Source organism: Chenopodium quinoa, unplaced genomic scaffold (assembly GCF_001683475.1).
Source record: "Chenopodium quinoa cultivar QQ74 unplaced genomic scaffold, ASM168347v1, whole genome shotgun sequence".
NCBI lineage: Eukaryota > Viridiplantae > Streptophyta > Magnoliopsida > Caryophyllales > Amaranthaceae > Chenopodium > Chenopodium quinoa.
Window position 1 is genome coordinate 5,790,192 of NW_018742205.1, and position 19,867 is coordinate 5,810,058.

Genomic DNA, 19,867 nt, shown 5'->3' on the forward strand with positions numbered 1-19,867 from the left:
GGCTAAGTAAGTGTTTGCCTTTTGAGAGAGTAGAAAGCTTAATATCCTTAAAGAGAGGGAGAGAGAGAGAGATTGATCAACCCCTTTTATGTGGCATATGTGAGGGTATTTATAGTGTATGATAACCCTAATTTCAGTGGTCAGCCTGTGGCCGACTTACTCTGATCGGGCTGGCAGCCGAAACATGTGACTGACTCACCTTGGTCGAGCTGGCAGCCGGAGCCTGTGACCGACTCATCCTGGTCGAGCTGGCAGCCGGAACCTGTGACCGACTCACTCTGGTCGAGCTGCCAGCCGGAGCTTGTGACCTACTCACCCTAGTCGGGCTGGCAACCGGAGCCTGTGATCGACTCACCCTAGTCGAGCCGTCAGCCGGAGCCACTATGGTCAGTGGGAGCCGACTCTGGTGACCTTTAGACTCAGCGGTCTCACAATGGTAGTCGAGGCGCGCCATCCCTGGAGGGACCGAGAATGGGAGATAGTTCAGCAGGAACTACCCTATATAACTAGCCCCCCAAGAGATGGTATGAGGTGACTCATGCTAGCTCTTTTGGTCGTCACTCAACCCTTGTGTGAGGATGGGAGCACCAGAAAAGCTCAACAGGAGCTATCCAATACAAAAGTATATGAAAGTAGAGTAATTAGGAGGCGTTAATTATGAACTTATTGGGAAAGATTAGCTTATTTGACTAATAATATTAGTGGATTGACCACTAAAATAATAATAAGCTAGTTTGAAGTGTTTGGTGGAGAGTTGAATTAAAGAGCTTTTTTTTTCCACCAAATAAGCTCTTTTTCAATAAGCTTCTTAGAGGACCTTTTTCATTAGCTGATTAAATATTTTTAGGTGAAATTACACTTATAGCTCATTTCATTTAAAACTCTATCTCTATTATGCACAACCTTGTTATGGCACATATATATATTTTTACTAAACAATTTTATTGCTCCATTGTGAGTTAAGTCATAATAATATATAGGGCATAACAAGGTTGTTGCTCCATTATACTAAACAATATTATGGCACATATATAATGAAATGGCACATACACTAAAAAGCTGAAATTGATATTATTGTTTCATTGCACAACCTTGTTATGGCACATATATAAATGAAATGGCACTAAATAAACAATAAAGTATAATGGAGCAATAACTCTTAAAATTAGCTTATTGGCCATATATTTTGCATAATAAAAAAGTTTTAAACAATCAACCATTTACCTAATACTTTAATTAATACAATTAATAAGTCTTAGTCAAATCAATTAATACTATCAGACTATCACTTAGTCATAATCAGTTATCACAATCAATTTTAGCTTTTTACTTAACACAACCTTATACTTTATGGCACATATATACATTTTTAAAAAGAACTTTATAGCGTACGTACTTCGTATTACTTAATAATATGGATTAGTGAGTACGAGTACTCAAGTAGCTTATTGTGAGTTTAGACTAGTGCATGCGCACAGATGGTTGTAGACAACAACACCGGCTTGTGCTCGAAAATATCTTTTAGATCGATAAATGATTTTTTTTAATTAAAAGTTAAATTAAGAAGAAAAAACATTAGGAAGTGATGGAAGAAGTCCATAATAGATAATAATATGAGCTCGTAATAGAGTATAAATTATTTGTATGTTATTTTTTTTAAGGTAAGATAAAAAAAAACTGTTAGGATGCCCTTCTCATGAGGGGTACTCCTAATGTATCAGAAGAAAGAATTGAAAATAAATTAGAGTTATTACAAACATCAACATTCATACTTAAGTGCCCCACATTAGCGATCCAATCTGCTACACGGTTTGCCTCCCAATAGATGTGATAAATATTCCAATTGTGAAATTGAGTGAGGAGAGAAAGAGTGTCTTTGATAAGACACTCAATTTGCCAAGGGACCGCCCATATGCCTTTTATTGCATTAATAATAACTAGAAGATTATCACCTTCAATTTGAATGTTTTGGATGCCACGTTGAAGAGATAGTTGAACTCCTTTATGAAGAGCTACAGCTTCTGTTCCGGGGTTTTCTGATGTCCTGCGGGAGAGTTACAATTCCGAGACTGGAACCGGACGCCTGTACCTGCAAAACAACGGAGACTCCTTGTGGTGGGAGCTCCGCCTCCAACGGTCAAGTTAGTACTTGTTTGAGGAGTGATAAATGCGGAAAGTAAAGGTGGGAGATCTGGTTCCTCTAGGGGAGGAGTGATCAATGTGTTTAGACTTCTCTAGGTGAGAGCCATTAATTGCTGAATCCCCTTTAATGAGGATTGATTAAGTATTTATAGTCTTGAGAAGCGTGCCAATCCTAGGTTTAGGTTAACCAGGGCAAATTGGGCTTCTCTCGGACTTTGGGCCTTGGTGGCCATTTTTGCCTATTTGGCATATGGGAGGCCACGTGGCGTGGCCTGATTAGTCCATGTTGGACCTCTTAGGGTGACAAGTGGCGGACGCTGATTGGCCCACGTGGTGGACACGTGGCAGGTCCGGATTGGTCCATTTGTCATGGGTAATTTTACCCTAAACATTTGCCCCTCGGAAGGAGTTTTTTCTCTTTCCAGGAGGGATTGCTCCTTTCGAAAGTTAGACCCTCGAAGCTTTGCTAGGTTGGAATCTTGTCTAGTTCTAATGGGAGATGGACTTGATTAACTTAGAAAATTTTGATACCTTGGGCGGTATGACATTTTCAAAGTTAATCAATCATAATAATGATTGCCGCCGAACTAGACAGATGCCGATTCTTTGCCCTACTATGCAGATAGCCCCTGATCAGGTGGACTGTCAACTATTGCACAAGGGGTAAGCGTTTTAGCATTATTCGGCCGTTGGCCTCTTTTGATTCAATATACTAAGTTCGGTACTTAGTTTATTTCGTTGGGGGATGGCTGGTCGTCTGCTTTGGTGGCTGCATAGAAGCAGGCGTCAGACATGACGTCCAACCAAAGTAGCTACGTCTGTTGGGTTACAGACGGCAGCTTTAAATATAGCCAACCTAGTAAGAATAGTGGTCGAGTACCTCTGTTTACCAAAAAACAGGCGGACTCCTCATACCTTTTAGGTTCCGTACTAAGGAGGGCGACTGGTTAACCTTGCGGTTAGTCAATCACTGCCTATTTTGTTTGAGTGGTAGGGAAACAGGCGGCGGGGGCCGGATAGTCCCCTTGATTCGCCAAGTTTTTCTTGGCTATTAACTCAAAGGTTGTTAACCTAGCAGGAGTAGTGGTTGAGAGCCCCTGTTTGCTAAAAACAGGCGGGCGACTCATACTTTTTAGGCTCCATACTAAGTTTGAGGGAGTGACTATAAGTTAACATAGGAGTTACTTAGTCTCCGTCACACTCTAGCTTGAGTAGTAGAGGTACCAGGCGGCGGGGGCCGGCTGATCCCCTTGATTCGCCAATGTTTGTTGGCTATTAACCCAAGGAGTGGTTACCTAGTAGGAATAGGGGTTTGAGTGCCCCTGTTTGCCAAAAAACAGGCGGTCTACTAAAACCTTTTAGGTTCCATACCAAGTTTGAGGGAGTGACTATGAGTTAACGTTGGTGTTACTCAGTCGCCGTCACTCTTGCTTGAGAAGTAGAGGTACCAGGCGGCGAAGGCCGGCTAGACCCCTTGATTCGCCAATGTTTGTTGGCTATTAACTCAAGAGGTACCCCCTGCATTTATCCCAAGTAATACAGGCGGTCATCTGACTCAGATGTCAACTGCTACCACTGGTTTGGTTAGTGATAGAGTTATCCTTGTCTCAAAAACGGCTACGTGGTTGCCCTTGGGGACAGTCGTATAGGTGTCGTGTAATTAGTTTATAGAGAAATGTTCCACCCAAAAGGGAGCTGCTCTCTGCGACGAATTTCATCCGGAGGGATGCCGCCGGACGCCTGCTATGATGTTGGGACAGGTCGTATTAGTTTAAAGATTGGATCAGTTGGCTTGGCGCCTGGACTGATCATTCGTCTTGTGGCCTTGGTTAGTTCTTGGTGAACGTAGGTGCTAAGTAAGAGGAGGGTAGCCGCCTGTTTAGGCACAGGGTCGGCCAGGCCCTGATCATTTTTTAGCTAAGTATAGGGGGGGTGGCTGTCTGTTTTGGAACCAGCCGGCCCTCTTCTATGGAGAGTAGCCAACTGTATGTCCAGACGGCATGCCCCTATGGTGATAGAGTAAAATATTAAATGGAGAGTAGCCGACTGTAAAGGTACAGGCGGCATGCCCCTCTGAAGATAGAGTAAAATACTCAATGGAGAGTAGCCGACTGTAAAGGTACATACGGCATGCCCCTCTGAAGATAGAGTAAAATACTCAATGGAGAGTAGCCGACTGTAAAGGTACAGACGGCATGCCCCTCTGATGATAAAGTGAAATACTCAATGGAGAGTAGGCGACTGTAAATGTATAGGCGGCCTGCCCCTCTGAATCAGTATCAAGTATTGAAATCATTTCAAGTGTTAGAGCAGATGGATCGCCTAGTTCCCTTCCATAAAGGATGGATGGTGTTATTAATGAGAGTCGGCTGCTTTCATAGCTACGAGACTTCATTGTATAGGGGGCCGACTACTATTCATGCCGCCTCTCTTACTTCATAGACTTAGGCAATATTCTTTAAATGAGAATGACAAGTGATCACATAACTGGGATAATAATAATAATGATTGAGGTAGCTTTAACAAGGCTATGAAACCACGCAAACCATAGAACCAGACATTAGGCATGACGCCTGGTTTGAAAAACATCCTATTCTTTGATGGATTTCATGCCGCCTGCCAGCCTATTTGTGAGGACCAATGAAGGTGCCATCGAAGTGCCATCTACCCAAGCTGAAGCGTCCACGAGAAGTTGCTAGATTTTATTGCGCATCCGTTCACTAAAATAAGAGTAATAAAGGTTCTGACTTATCAAGAAATTGTCGGTTGTATAATTATACTCGGTCATCCGTGCTTGGCTGTCCCTTGAATTATGCAAGCTGGTACCAAAACTCATTTGCATCAAAGTATGCTCGACACCATAATCATTGAATTGAGCTAAAACCATGCGGGCATTTCGAAGCAAAGTTCATTTCAGCCCTTGCTTTCAAGGATCGTTTTTTGAGGTGTAGTAGGGTCATGGGCCTATAGCTGCTTGATTTCATGGCCAAATTCTAAGCTTCACTTACACTCGGCCGGAGCATATATGGTTTCTTTATATGAGCACATGAACACATGAAAATATAGTGCCTTTCGACTCGTCAATAGGGGCGCTTGTATTTCTAGACGGATGGTATGATGCTGCTGCTTGTATGAGAGAAAGGGGGTTTATTAGCTTCTTAAAATGGCTTAAAAACCGGTGGTACAGTGTTCCCCTACACTCATACAGCCGCCTAGCCGCCTATTTTGTACTTACAAACACTCATTCGACTCGGCTTTTAGAGTTTCTTGGAGTCCGCCAGTTTATATTGCTAGCCGACTGTTTTAGGTGAGTTTGTGCGCTTTACACATTCACCTGGCTGGGGCTGGGCGCTATCTGTGTTATTGATTCAGTTGGTGAGCTAGGCAAGTAATGCAGACGGTGATAAGGCCGGCTGATTTATGCTAGGTGTGCCGACTGACTTCGTAGAATGTAATATGTGCCGGCTGTTTTTGTAATTGGATGACCGTGGAGATGTTTTGGAGTTCTCCAGGCTAGACCATGATATACAGCTAGTTTTCATTATATAATAATTCCTTTAATTAGAAATTGTAATATATCATCATGCATCATAAAACCATGATAAAGATAACTTTATCTTTGCATGATTCATTAAGGTGCCCGAGTGGTTTCTTGCTCTTGTGGCTGGGATGAGGGCAGGCTGCCGCCTGCTGCTTCGGTGCTAGGACTAGGCCGGTTGTCTATTAGATAACAAGGGGCTTGCTTGCACCTTACCAGATCTTGCACTATAAACCTATGGAATGCCATATTGAAGCCGTATATACGTAGTATGAGGGCTGTTACTTTTGACTGCCGCCTAAGTACCCAAATGCTCAACACATCTTGGGAGCCTTCTACATATGTAGAGTTGGGTGGCTCGCAAGAATTTAGGCGGCTACCTTGTCAGGTAGGCTACTGTCACCTGCTTGCTTTGAGGGACGTGGAATAGATGCCGCTTACTTTTGCTCGATTTTGCTGAGCATCTAGCGTAATCCAGCCATTAATTGGTTTTACTCACGTTTGCGGGCTTGCTGCATTTGTTGGGAGTGCCGAGTGTTTTAACATGGCTGGCTGCCGCTGGCTGCCGCTTGCTGCTATGTGGCTGGGCGTAGGGCGGCTGCCACGAGGGCATATGCTAAAGGCTACTGCCGCCTACTGTCTTGAGGGGCATGCCGCCTGCTCCTTCATCAATGCAAAGCATTCGGCCATCCAAATGCCGTAACGCAAACAGCGAGAAGTGTGCTGCTTCAAATACATACAAGGGGCAGCCATCAACAATACCAGTCGGTTTTTAGCCTTTTAGTCAAATGCCTTATGATGGCTTGTTGCCGAATGTATCTCCAAATGCGTTGAGATGGCCGGCTGACTTGCTTATTATGCTTTATTTAACAAAATTCGAAGAGTGCTCTGTTTTCATGGAGTTGAAAATTTATTGCCTCAAACTCGGCATTTGGTTGCCTATTTTTGAAATGCTTGTGCCGGCTTCGTGGCTGGTACTAGGTCGGCTGTCATCTGGCCGCCTGCTTCCTTGGGCGAGACGCCAATGCCCAGCTTTCACAATAAGAGACTAGCACATGAACAAGTTAAAGCATTCACTCTCATGGCCAATTATATTACTACGAGCCAAGCGCTACTCCTCTCGGCAGGCCGAGAGATTTTTATATGTGCGAGTATTTTGGCTGTTTGCTTTTGGAAGAACAAGCTGGAACCAAACTCATTCGTATCAAGTACACTTGGCATTATATTTTGAGCAAAAACCTTGCGACTGTACCTTGATAAAACATCATATAGAGCCGGCTGTTTATGCGAGAATGAGGGCTGCTCTTATGGTTTCCGCCTAAAAGCTCAAAGGCTCGAAGTTGGCATGCCACTACTGCACTCACAGTTGGGCCTTTATCGAAGGAAAAACAGCAGGCTTCCTAGACATGTAGAACAACCGACCGAGGAAGATGTTCGTGACAAGCATCATGGGAGCCGGCTATGTATATAGCGATGTGGGCTGGTAGTTATGACACTACTTATTCCACTTGATAATATCAAATGCTAAGATTAACTTTGTAGTAGGTTGCCACCTAAGGCTCTTAGGTGGAGAAGCTTGACCGTCTGACTCTTTGCATTCGGCGTATGACGCCTGCAATAGTAGGCCGCGTGGCCGGATGCTCGGAGGCTGGTATATTGCCGGTTGTACCCAGTAGTTTCATGCGAGGCGCATGTAACTTCAACTGGGAGTTGTTTGATCTGGCCGACTGTTCCTTTGGTGGAGCAGTCGCCTTTTTATTGACAAGCTCTTGGATCTTTCCCTTGAAAGTACTCATGAGAGTCACGAGTTCTGTCCTAGGAATAGGAGCAGATCCTTCGGCCGCCTGCTGAGTCTCAGGCGGTGGGCCAGCTGGTTTACTAGATTCAGCCAGGCAGTCTCCCCGTTCCTTCCTTTCGATGGGACGGGTGCGTCGAGCTCTGAGGGACCCGTCAAGGGCCGTGTGAGTCTCGACTTCATATTCTTCGTCGGTACCCTGGTCTGACTGGACCAGGGGGTCGTCCATGAGACGCTTCTCACTTAGAATCGGTACAGACTGTGATACCATCTCGAAAGTACTCTCCCCCACAGGTGGCCTGGCCGACTGTTCCTTTGCAGGAACAAGCGCCCTTTGGTTGATCAAGTCTTGGATCTCCCCCTTGAAACTACTCATGAGGGTCATGAGTTCATTCCTGGTGATAGGGGCAGATCCCTCGGCCGCCTGCTGAGTCTCAGGCGGTGGGCCGGCTGGCCGACTGGGACCAGCCTCTCGTTCCCTCCTTTTGGTAGGACGGGTGCGCCAGGCCCTTAGGGTCCCGTCTGAAGTTGTGTGAGCTTCAACTTTAAATTCTTCCTCAGTATCATGGTCCGACTGAACTTGAGGGTCGTCTAGGGGACGCCTCTCTTCAGGAGTCGGTACAGACGTGGATGCCATCTCAGAAGTACTCTCCCCACAGACGGCTCCAAAATGTTTCGGGGTTTTCTGATGTCCTGCGGGAGAGTTACAATTCCGAGACTGGAACCGGACGCCTGTACCTGCAAAACAACGGAGACTCCTTGTGGTGGGAGCTCCGCCTCCAACGGTCAAGTTAGTACTTGTTTGAGGAGTGATAAATGCGGAAAGTAAAGGTGGGAGATCTGGTTCCTCTAGGGGAGGAGTGATCAATGTGTTTAGACTTCTCTAGGTGAGAGCCATTAATTGCTGAATCCCCTTTAATGAGGATTGATTAAGTATTTATAGTCTTGAGAAGCGTGCCAATCCTAGGTTTAGGTTAACCAGGGCAAATTGGGCTTCTCTCGGACTTTGGGCCTTGGTGGCCATTTTTGCCTATTTGGCATATGGGAGGCCACGTGGCGTGGCCTGATTAGTCCATGTTGGACCTCTTAGGGTGACAAGTGGCGGACGCTAATTGGCCCACGTGGTGGACACGTGGCAGGTCCGGATTGGTCCATTTGTCATGGGTAATTTTACCCTAAACAGCTTCTGCTATGAAAGCTTCGGTGCTCCCACAGTTGAAAGTAGAAGCCTTAAGAAGAGTGTCGTTGTTATCTCTAATGATGATGCTTGCTGCTGCTGAGTTGTTACGAACCGACCCGTCAAATTGAGCTTGAAGAAGTTGATGGGAGTTGTCTTCCATGATATTAGAATGGAAGTTGGGGAGAGTGAATGGTGAATGGTTGTGGGTTCTCGGGATGAGGGAACCCATAGAGGAAAAGGTATCTATGAGACATCTTTGGTTCCACTCATTGAACCCGAATTGCGCTCGGTAGGTGGTAAACCCTTAAACAGTCAAAAGTGTCATTACGGAAGATTATAGCATTCTGCTCTTTCCAAATACTCCAAATGAGGAATATAAATTTCCTTAAAGTGTTAGGATGTTTTCTTAGAACCTGAAACGAGTCGATTAAATTAACAAAGGAAATTATACAATCTAACTATTTTTTTTTATTAGGGGAAGAATCCACAATTCTCTAATTCTAAAGTAGTTGAGGAAGAGATGATCAACTATTAAATTATGTTGATCACAAATTGGACAAGCTATTAATCGGATAACGTTTCTTTTATGAAGAGTGTCTCGGACACTTAAACTATTATGAAAAATTTGCCAAAAGAAAATCTGAATTTTGGGTGGAATGTCTATTTTAATTTCCAAATCCATCGATAGGGCCAAATATTATCTTCAGGGTTGAGATTATGAGCTAACCAAGTAGCTGACTTAATTGAGAAGTTACCATGCGTAGTGAGGCTCCGCACGGGAGAGTTGTTCATATTATTAAGCGGTAAAGGAATGCCCATGATTTGGGCCGTTATGTTTTCAGGAAGTATGTCTCTTAATTTTTGTCTATTCCACTGCTTATTTGGCAAAATAAAGTCTAAAACTTTACTATCGAGATTAACTTGGGATCCATCTTTGTGGAGAATTTCTAATAGACTTTTATCAGCTACCCGCTTGTCGATCCAAGAGAAAATGTTTTTGCCATCGCCTATTTACCAGCGGATGCCCTTTTGCAAAATCTCTCGTTGCGCAAGGATCTTCTTCCGGATGTGAGAATCTTTTGCACTATGTTTATAATAAAAAATGATGTTCTGTGCAAATATTTAGCTCTAATGATTTTTACTACCCAAAGATTATTAGGATCTGACATAATTTTCCACCCAAATTTAGCTATAAAAGCTCTATTAAGTGAAGGAGTACGACGGAGACCCAGGCCTCCCGCATTCTTTGGTCAACAAATTTTATCCCAAGACAAAATACGGTGAAATGCTTTCGTCAAAGAAAGAGTATCTCGTGTAAACGCACTCTATATTCAACCGAGCAACCAAATAGTGGAACACTTAAGAGTTTCACTAGTCACATGGAAGAACTAGATTACAGGATAACATCATAACATCAATTTAAAGGACACTTTTTGTTTCAAGGCCCAAAATAAATTACATGTAGAGCCCTGGAGCACTTTGAAAAAAGTTTATCCAATTAGTTAATGCAAAGTAGAGGCCAGGTGATAATCGAGCAAAAGCAAGCTAGCTTCACTGCTTGAGTGTAAAAGGAGATTTCACATTATTTCATACTCCATCTGTTTTTAATGCTTGATCCACTTTTTATTTTTAGCCGTTTTTAAATACTTGCTCCATTTTCTTATTTGAAAAACTTTAACGGTATATAATTCATTTCTCTCAAATAGTGGACCTAATATAATTCATATTTTATTAATTTCATATTCTTTCTCTTCCAATTCTCTCAACTACTTTTGTTTTTTACAATTTTTAATTCTTCCAACTACCCCACTACCTCCATATTTTATTACTTTTTCTAATTTCTCCTAAAATTCCGCGCATGGAGAAATGAAGCAGGTATTTAAAAATGGAGGGAGTGTTAGTTTTCGTACAATATAAAGTACGAATATTAGATAATAAAAGGAGAATATGTGAATAGCGTAAAAGTCAAAATACTTAACCAAGCCATCTATGAAACTTAACCATTTATGAAACTTTAACAAGTACTCCCTCCATTTTTTTATACTAGAGATGAAATTGCGCAGAGTTTTAGGTGCTTTTTTAAAATAAAATGTTAGTGGGGTTGATAAGGTTAATATTTTATTGAAAAGTAAAGTGGTGTGAGGGGGAGTGGAGACCATAGGAGGAGTGATAAATAATAAAATAAGAAAGAGTGAGAACATTAGTGGATAAAGATATATTATTAAATTGTAAGATATTTTCAAAAATAGAACTCTAGCTCAAACGAAAATAGTAACCCAACTTATATAAAAAAAAGGAGGGAATATGGAATGCTTGGTAATTTGATATATGAGAATGAGATGATGAGATTCAAAGTCATAAAACCTAACAAGTACTCCGTACTAGTATATGAAATGATGAGATTCAGACTTTCAGAGTCATATAATAGGTGAATTATTAAACAAGGAGACGGACCCTTGATTTAGGACAAGTGCCGGACAAATGGACAATATTGACATTTACACATTTACGTAGCTAATTTAGATAAAATCTATATGGTCGGCATTATTTTCATAGATATATATATATATATATATATATATATATATATATATATATATATATATATATATGGCGTTTTAAGCTCAATGCATGTATATATCTCAATATCTCATCCATTTCACTATAATCACACCAATGACATACACCATTTCTAAATGGCACGGTATTATTTTTATAAAAAAGGCAAAATTACACTCCTTAACATAAATTTTAGAGTATGTTGTAATTATTGACACGAACTTATTTCACTTGTTAAATTGTCACCAATTTGCTATAAAAAATAAAAAATTTGTCAAAAAGACGCTAAACACTCGGGTTTACTCTATATCAGTTAGTTATATAATTATTTTTTTCCCAACACATAAGTACTATTACAAGCAATTGAATGTTGGAAAAGAATATAATGTTTTTATAAGTGTTTAAAGTTAAGTAATTTTTGTTATGGTGTCATTTATGTCGATTTAGTTATTTTTGTAACAAGTTGGTGTTAATCCAACAAGAGATATAAGTTGGTGTCAATAATTGCAAAATACAACAAATTTTGTGTCAATGAGAGTAATTTTGCCAAAAAAGAGAGATAATTAAAATGACAACACACTACTGTTCTAAGTTCTAAGGGCAATTAGATAGACAGAATGAGATTACAGAAGGAAAATTTAAGGGACATTATCGATCAGTCTTTTTTGTAGTAGTTAATACAAGTATCCATCATATAAGGAATAAGGATGGTACAATTGTTAAGAAATTTTTGAGAAAAATACGGTGGAACTAACTATATTGAATCATATAACATATAATCAGTCTTGTAGATTCATGTTGTTATGTGTGGGGTTCGAACTTCAAACCTTTGTCGAATGTCAATTAAGAATTTAAGATCCTTACACTCATTTGAAAAAGTGTGATATATTTCTGCATTGATTATTGTTTGGGTCCAATTTAGTCCAATTGGGCCTAAGCACTAAATGATCCAATTAAAAGACCAAGGTCAAGGTTCAACTCTCCAATTGTGCTAAAGTCAAAGGTCAGCCCACAAAGCAAGCCAATTGGGCTAAGGCCCAACCTCTCCATGTATGATGAGGTATAAAAGCCATCATATTGATACATTCAAGGAGGGATTCATTCTGATTCATTCATAGATTCATATGTTCATTCATATATTCTGATATACTCCATAAAAGCCTCAAGCAACAAACTCTCTTGCATAGTGTCTTCTTCTTACACATTGTACTGACTTTAGCATCGGAGGGGCCTTCCTCGGCAACACCCCCGAGGCTAGTTTACGTGTGTTTACTGTGCAGGAAACCTTCGGCCCAACATAACTTGGACCGAATCCAGCCTTCTCCATTTCAGCGGACCTTCGGCAAGGTCCCATTGTTTTCACCCGAAACAATTTGGCGCCGTCTGTGGGGAAGACTTTCAAAAATCTTTAAGCCAAATTCCTAACCAAGATCATCTTGCAATTATCTTAGCAGCAATGGCTAAGAACCGCAAGAGCAAAAGCCTCCGTCAAGGAGCGGGCGAAAAGCCTAAAACCCCTACACCATCGCCCTCGCCGGACCGGAACTCTCCCAAGGGTGCCGGCTCGGGGGGAGGATCATACAAGGAGGATTCCCTATCTCCCGTAATTCATGACTCTCAATATAGGCCGGGCCACTCTCGGTCTAGCAGGGGTGAGTCCGATCATAGGACATATTCAGTGTCCCAAAGCCAACCATCGGCTGCGCGCCCTCATTCCCACACTCGGCCGAGGACCCCTTTGACGGGGCCCAGCTCGGAAGAGGTGGCAAGAGCGCTGGCAGTACTCATGGAGGCGATGAGGGCACAAAATATGCCACCACCTCGTGATCGAACTCCTCCGCATACCCGGCATCAGCGGAGGAAGTTAGACCATGATGGTGGGAAGCTTCCTTCCTTCCGGGAACTGGAAGAGTGGGAGGAGGATTCTTGAAAAAATGAAAAACAGAGGAAAAAGAACCCTCAATTTTTAAAAGGATCCTCATCCTCAAGACCAGAAGCGCATAAGAGCAGCAGCTCAGCTTCTCGGCCAGAATCTACTCACCGAGAACCTGAGACTGTTCGCAGAAGCGTCCTTGACCGACTCGGCGGCAAGGAACCGAGCGTGCGCAGTCGCCTCTCGTTCCCTGCAGCCGAGGCCCAGACTTCCCAGCCAGGGACGAAAACCACTCCTACCTCTCTAAGAGGGCGGAGCGCGGTCCCTTCGGCCAGGAACAAGGGCAAGGCCGTTATGCTACCCGCTAGTTCACCATTCGAGCAATGGATACTGGAAGAGCGCGTACCCACGGTTAAAATACCGTCGCACATCCCATATGACGGGACCACGGATCCGAAGGATCACGTGGCCTCGTATGAGACTCATATGCATCTTTGCCCCAGATCCGAGGCGACTTGGTGCAAATATTTCCCAACCACTCTCAAGGGGGTCGCGCAAGCGTGGATCTCCAAGGGAGTAAGGCAAGGCTCCGTAACAGGGTGGGATGATCTGTCCTCCAAGTTCAGGAGCAAGTTTTCCACGGCAAACCGCCGAGAGAAGACTACCGCAGAGCTCGTGAGTCTGCAACAGGGGGAAACCGAAAGCCTCCGAGACTACCTGACCCGTTTCAGTAACGAGTCATCAAGCGTCTCCCAGCTGGACCAGGGGCTAGCCGTTTTCGCAATGCAGAATGGCCTTCAGCCAGGAAAGTTCCTAGACTTCATGGTCATGCATACCCCGCAGACCTTGGAGGAAGCTCTTAGTGCTTCGGATAAGTTCATCCGAGCCGAAGAATGGAACAAAGCGAAAACCCAACCTCAATCCGGGGGAGGGAAACAGAGGCAAATACCCTTGTCTGAAGGCCAAGGCCATAAGGCAAAGGGAAAGTCAAAGGCCCCGGAGCAATCTTTGGCCAACGACCCAAAGAAGGAAAGATTTGCCTCATACACAGGCAGATACGAGTCCTACACTCCGCTCTCTCTTCCACGCGCCAAAATTTACAGTGTGACGAAGGAGGAGCAGAGTTACCGAAAGCCGAGACCACTCCCAGAGTGGTATCAGCGAAAAAGTAAAAATCAGTGGTGTGAGTTCCACGAGTCTTCGGGCCACAACACTGAGGAGTGTATCCAACTGAAGGACCAGATAGAGGACATGGTCCGGAAGGGATACTTGAAAAAATACATCGCGGATCACCGCGAGAAAAAAGAATCCGAGAGGTCAGCAAAGGACCCTCGGCAGGACCTTGACTTCCCCCGGAAAAACAGTAAAAAGCCGGAGGGGAAATTCCCTCCGATCAATGTTATCTCGGGAGGAATATACTCTCGGAGGGAGCACAAGCGCCACCTTAGAGCTTTGACTCACCAGGTGAACAACGCTGACATTCAATCTCCCCAGTCGCCGGTGCCGAACATGACGTTCACAGCCGCCGACTGCCGGGGGATTACGTTCCCTCACGAGGATCCGTTGGTGATCATCGCCACGGTGGCTAACCACGACGTTAGTAAGGTCCTTGTTGACGGTGGCAGTGGAGCAAACATTCTGTTCCGAAAGGCCTACAATCAAATTAAGCTGAAGCCCAAGCACCTTACGCCGGTACCCTATCCGGTATCCGGGTTCAATGGGGCTTCAACTTATCCAGATGGGAAGGTGACACTTCCTGTCACCATCGGTTGCGATGAGGCAGCCCGGAACGTCATGATTGAATTTTTGGTCATCGACGCTCCTTCAGTGTACAACGTGATTTTGGGGAGACCCATAATTCACGAGATCCAAGGGGTCGTCTCAACTTATCATCAGCTGATGATTTACGTCTCAGACGCCGGCTTCCCCGAAAGGATACAGGGCAACCAAAAGGACGCCCGAAGGTGCAACTACCTCAAGCCATCCAGTAGTCGCCCAGATGACGACAAGGATGAGGAGGAGAAAGAAAGAGAGCCAAGCACAAAAAAGCCGAAAGGCCTAAGTGCCTCGGCCCAAGGATCTGTGCCCAGAGAAAAAGGGCCCGAAAGGGAAAAGGCTAGCTCTTCAGCTGAGCCGCAAGACTCAGAGAGCCAGCCGAAGAACAAAAAGACTGGGACACCTGCTGACATTGGCAGCAGGCCAGATTCTGAAGAGTCCAGTCCATCGGCAATGGACATGGACCAACAGACTGAAACAGTTGAGTTGGCCGAAGGAGACGGTGAGAAATGTGTAGCAATTGGGATGGACCTTGATCCGAACACCCGTTGTGAACTTATTCAGCTCCTTCGGGACAACAGAGATGTGTTTGCTTTCTCGGCAGCTGATATGCCCGGGATAAGTTCAGACCTCATCTCCCATAAGCTTAATGTTGACCCGACGTGTCGACCAGTTAAGCAAAAGAAGCGGAATTACTCCGCCAATAAGAACCGAGACATCGCAGCCGAGGTCAAAAAATTATTGGAGGCAGGATTCATCGAACCTTGCCAATATCCAGAATGGCTGGCAAATGTGGTGATGGTTCAGAAGCCCAATGGTACCTGGAGGATGTGCGTTGACTTCACGGACCTAAATAAGGCTTGTCCAAAGGATTTCTATCCCTTGCCGAGGATCGATCAGCTAGTCGATTCGACGAGTGGCCATGCCTTGCTTAGTTTCATGGACGCATTCTCGGGGTATCATCAGATCTTTATGCACCCCGACGATCGAGCAAAGACAGCATTCGTCACGAACGCTGGGGTGTACAATTACAAAATGATGCCCTTCGGATTGAAAAATGCGGGGGAAACCTATCAAAGGCTGGTGGATCAAGTTTTCGCCGATCAAAAGGGCCGAAACATGGAAGTCTATGTTGACGATTCGATCGTCAAAAGCAAAAAACTAGAGGACCATGTAAAGGACCTGGCTGAAACTTTCGCCACCTTGAGAAAGCATCAAATGAAGCTGAATCCGAAGAAGTGTGTCTTCGGCGTGAAGTCAGGGAAATTCCTGGGGTTCATGGTCAGCAAAAGGGGGATTGATGCCAATCCCTCTAAAGTCAAAGCGGCGCTCGACCTTCCTGAGCCGAAAACGAAGCGGGATGTTCAGCGGCTCACCGGAAGAATGACAGCCCTCTCGAGGTTCATTTCCAGAGCTTCGGATAAGGGGTTACCTTTCTTCAAAGCCCTGAAACTCCCGAAAACAAAAGAGCTCGTTTGGGAGGAAGAGCAAAAAGACGCCTTTAAACAGCTTCGGGAGCATCTGGCTCAACTCCCAACGCTGGCTATCCCAGCTGAAGGAGAAACTTTATACCTATATGTGGCCGTTAGCCCAGCCACCATCAGCGCAGTATTGCTGAAGGAAGAGAGTAAGAGTCAGCAACCGATCTATTTCGTCAGTCATACACTGACGGATGCCGAGACTCGCTATCCTCTACTCGAGAAAGTTGCTTTCGCGGTAGTAGTGGTTGCTCGGAAGCTGAGGCCCTATTTTGATTGCCATCAGATAGTGGTCTTAACTGATCAACCGTTGGAAAAAGTTCTCGGCAAGGTTGAAAAATCTGGTAGGCTAGCCAAGTGGGCTTTTGAGCTCACCGAATTCAGCATCAGCTACCGTCCGAGGGCTGCCATTAAGGCTCAAGCTCTAGCGGATTTCTTGGCCGAATGCTCATACCAAGAAGCGCTAGACAGTGAAAAGAAAGTCTGGACCGTGTTTACGGATGGATCTTCTACCGAAAACGGTTCGGGGGCAGGGGTAGTGATAACTTCTCCCGAAGGCAAATCCTTTGAGTATGCACTAAAGTTTTCTTTTAAGGCCTCGAACAATGAAGCCGAGTATGAGGCAGCAATCGCCGGCCTAAAATTGTGCATCTCCTTGGAAGCCGATCATATCTGCTTAAAAACAGACTCTCAGCTAGTTGCATATCAGATCAGTGGCAGCTACGAGGCCAAAGAGCCCTCCATGATAGCTTATATTGCCAAGATCAAATCAGTCATTGCAGAGCTGAAAACTTTTGAGGTTCAGCTGATCCCAAGGGGTCAGAATACTCAAGCCGATGCACTCTCCAAACTTGCTAGTTCATCTTTTACCGAGCTGAACAGATCTGTATATGTAGAAGTGCGTCGAGAGAGAAGTGTCGACGAAGCACCTGAAGTGTGTTGCGCTGACCCAGAGCCTAGTTGGATGGACCCCATCCTAGCTTTTAAGCTTCGGGGGGAAACTCCTGAGGATAAAGCTTTGGCCTCTAAGATGAAGAGAACCAGCTCTAGGTTCATTGTCGTCAGGGGGGAACTTCTGAAAAAGTCCTTCTCAGCCCCATTGCTGAAATGCGTGGGACCAACAGATGCAGATTATATCCTACGGGAGATTCACCTCGGCATCTGTGGGAACCACATTGGGGGAAGAACCTTAGCCCACAAGGCATTGAGGGCTGGATATTACTGGCCCACCATGATCGCAGATGCTAAGGAGCTGGTTCGGAAATGCGAAAAATGTCAAAAATACGCTCCAGTTATCCATCAGCCAGCAAGGGATCTTCAGCCGATCCTTAATCCACTCCCGTTTGCCCAATGGGGACTGGATATACTGGGACCATTTCCAGAGGCTGTGTACCAGAAAAAATGGCTAATAGTTGGTGTCGACTACTTCAGTAAATGGATCGAGGCCGAAGCAGCCTCGAACATTACAGAGCAAACTGTCAGAAAATTTATCTGGCAGAATATCATCACTCGCTTTGGCATCCCGAGAGTATTTGTCTTCGATCATGGGAGGCAATTTGATAACTTACCGCTGAAGCGGTATACAGATCAGTTCGGCATCAGACTGGCATATTCAGCGGTATGCCACCCGCAAAGTAACGGACAAGCCGAAGCTGCAAATAAACAGATCTTAAATGCCCTCAAGAAGAGGGTGGAAGATCAAAAGTCCAAATGGCTAGAGGAGCTCCCTGGAACCCTTTGGTCCCTTCGGACAACTGAAAAAGAGGCAACGGGCCACTCACCTTTTGAACTGGTGTATGGTGCCGAAGCCGTCCTTCCAGTGGAAATTGGCTCTGAGAGCCTTCGAGTGCACCACTTCTCGGTTGAGAATGAGCGACTGATGAGGGAATCTCTCGATTTCCTCGACGAAGTAAGAGACTCAGCCCGAGATAGAATGGCCGCCTATAAGCAGAGAATCAGCAAATTTTATAACCGAAGGGTCCATGCAAGGCCTCTCAAAATTGGAGACCTTGTCCTTCGGAATGCCGCTGCAGTTCAGAAAGGCCGAATCCATGGGAAACTCTCAGCTGCATGGGAAGGACCTTATGAAATTTATGATGAGCTTCAGCCAGGGACATACCGACTTCGGCAGTTGGATGGAACTGAGTTGAAAAATCACTGGAACGCTGATGTACTGAAAAAATACCATGTGTAAACCCTTCAGGGCAGAACAATCTTTGTAAGTACATTTTGAACTAATGAAAGGCCTTGGAGCCGCCATTTATATAAATGTTTACAACTTTTTATCCTTTCAAAATTTTCTTTGTTCTATCTACTCTTTAAGGGTTTTTTATATCAGCCCCGTCTGAAACCTTCGCCTTCGGGTAACTGGGTTTCAGATTGCTGACAAAACTCGTCTTTTTAAAGAACACTGGTCTTTCAGCTGAAGTCAAACTTCAGTAAGACTTGTTCTCCAAAGACATGAGTCCATGGACAATTCTGGGATATTGCCTTAACTGAGCCTTGTATCCCAGAGAGCCATTATCCGAAACATTGCCTTAAGTTGGCCCTGTGTTTCGGGTATCCATTTTTCAAAGATAGACAGAAAATCAAGGATAACAGCAACAGTTGAAATTTTTTTATATCAGCCTCGTCTGAAACCTTCGCCTTCGGGTAACTGGGTTTCAGATTGCTGACAAAACTCGTCTTTTTAAAGAACACTGGTCTTTCAGCTGAAGTCAAACTTCAGTAAGACTTGTTCTCCAAAGACATGAGTCCATGGACAATTCAGGGATATTGCCTTAACTGAGCCTTGTATCCCAGAGAGCCATTATCCGAAACATTGCCTTAAGTTGGCCCTGTGTTTCGGATATGCGTCTTTTTAAAGAACACTGGTCTTTCAGCTGAAGTCAAACTTCAGTAAGACTTGTTCTCCAAAGACATTAGTCCATGGACAATTCTGGGATATTGCCTTAACTGAGCCTTGTATCCCAGAAAGCTAATATCCAAAGCATTGCCTTCAGTTGGCCCTGTGTTTCGGATATCCAACTTTCAGATGAAGTCAATCTTCAGTAAGACTTGTATCCCAGAAGCATTGCCTTCAGTTGGCCCTGTGTTTCGGATACCCATTTTGAAGAAGTGAAGAAATTGCTTATTCCGCTGAAGTCATACTTCAATTTCTGGGGGCAAGAAGCACTCTCAGTGCAAGTATGTACGGCAGAATTGAAGAAACAGAAACAGTAAAGCATTCAAAAACAAAGCAACTGAAGAAAAGAGCATCAGATATATAATTCATGCTCAGAAATTGAGCTACAAGTTCAATTAAACTGTATCGGCAGCCGCCCACAAGCGGAAAATAACAGCTGCCGAAATACGTACATAAGCAAAAAAAAATAAACTGTTGTACGACAAGGCAAGCTGAAGCAAAAAACAAGGCAAAAAATTCAGAAAGCGGCAAGTCTAAAGTTAAGCACATGATGAACCGCGAGATTCTGAAGACGACTGCCCGAGTTCCTATGCTTCAGCCTGAGGATCAGACTGATCAGCG